The sequence below is a fragment of the Centroberyx gerrardi genome, chromosome 17, assembly GCF_048128805.1.
Source record: "Centroberyx gerrardi isolate f3 chromosome 17, fCenGer3.hap1.cur.20231027, whole genome shotgun sequence".
NCBI lineage: Eukaryota > Metazoa > Chordata > Actinopteri > Beryciformes > Berycidae > Centroberyx > Centroberyx gerrardi.
In genome coordinates this window covers 26,601,486-26,603,078 of record NC_136013.1, presented here as the reverse complement: position 1 = coordinate 26,603,078, position 1,593 = coordinate 26,601,486, and the positions used below count along the sequence as shown (strand labels likewise).

Below are 1,593 nucleotides of genomic sequence, written 5' to 3'. Positions count from 1 at the left end.
GACGCCCGATGGCTGTAGTGGAGCAGGGCCATAAGTCGCTCATCCCAGTCACGACTCTTCTCATCCCTGGCGCCACAATGGTGGAACGAGCTCCCCCCTTCTGTCAGAACAGCCGAATCACTGCCCATCTTTCGGCGGAGACTAAAGACACATCTCTTCAGGTTACACCTGGACCCCTCCTGAACTAACCTATCTTCTTCCCCTTCTTTTAAAGGTCCCATATTATGCTCTTTTTAGCTGTTTAAAACATTTCTCAGTGCTCTTTAAAATAAGGTTATGAATGCTGTTGCAAAAAAACACACAAATCCAGGCTCTGTGGAGCCTCTCCATCCTCTCTGTTTCTCCCCTCATTAACTATGCGCTGCTCTGAGTGGGCGGGGATGCTCTGATAATGAGGCGCTGCTCTGATTGGCCGCCTGATCGGCTGGGTGAGGGGGGATGGTGCAGACGCGGAAAAAACCCAACACCAACATGGCAGCTCCTTGTAGAAGAAAACTCTGTGACACAACATGTAAAACCGTACATTTTTGAGGCGGAATCTGTCAACCGAACAAGAGGAGGCAGCTGCCGAAGTTTTACAGACACGGTTACAGCAGGATGTCTCTGAACGGTAGGTTGAAATTTCAGTGTGTTGTTCGTACTTTCTCACCGTGCGTGTGTATGTGGTTGCGTCAGCTATGTGGTATTTCTGGATAGCCATAGCGGACAAATTTGTATCCCATAAAAACGATATCTCACGTTACCTGCCGGAGTGTCTCGCACAGTTGTCACGGCTCTTGCCGTGACTCTAGTTTTCCTTGTGTTTCTCGTTGTTCCCTGCCCCCTGTGTGTCTCCGCCTCCCTGGTCTGTCTTTCTGTGTTGTCTGTGCATGTCGTGTGTGGCGTGGGCGTGGCTCCCTCTCCTTCCCAGCTTCTGGGTTCCTGAGTTGCCGACACACCTGAACCTCATCACTCATCACCTCCTGTATATCAACCCCGGCGTTCCTACCAGTGGTCGCCAGATTGTTCCACCAACTCCGTGGTAGACACACTCTCGGTCGCTCTACACTTTCATGTTTGGACTAACCTTGTGTACCTAGTTCTGCTCATGTTGATCGTGTCTCTCCTGTGCCCAGGATTTCCTCCATGAGTCTCTCCACCTGCCCGCGCCACATCTGCCAGCCACCCAGCTTTCCTGCCTGTCTGCCAGCTCGCTATATACCAACCCGAGCTCCAGCCAGCCGTTTCGCTCGCCGGCTAACCCGCCAGCTCGTCAGCTCGCCGGCCAGCCCAGCCCCGATCATCTTCCCAACTCCGGCTGCCTGCCTTCATCTCTTCACCTCTAAATCCTACCTTCAATAAACCCCTTTACCTTTTACACCTTGTCCGTGTCTGCATTTGGGTCCAAGAAGACAAACCATTCCTAACAGAACAATCTGGCCAAGAATGGACCCAGCAGACACTGACACCCTCCGCCAGGCTATCGCTAACCAGGGCGCACTTGTGGGCCAACACGACCAGACCCTCCGGGACGTGATAGAGACCCTGCGGTCACTTACCTCCAGTGTGTCCCAGCTGACTGGACAAATGGACCAAGTCGCCGCGCAGTGTTTG

General features: G+C 53.0%; 1 long non-coding RNA gene across 1 annotated transcript; it reads left to right on the top strand.

Moving 5' to 3' along the window:
- The first annotated feature begins 774 nt into the window (after window positions 1–774).
- LOC144542644 (uncharacterized) lies at window positions 775–1,357 on the top strand. Its single transcript, XR_013507348.1, has 2 exons — window positions 775–1,021; window positions 1,116–1,357. It is a non-coding gene; the product is annotated as an uncharacterized LOC144542644 (long non-coding RNA).
- Window positions 1,358–1,593: the final 236 nt, after the last annotated feature.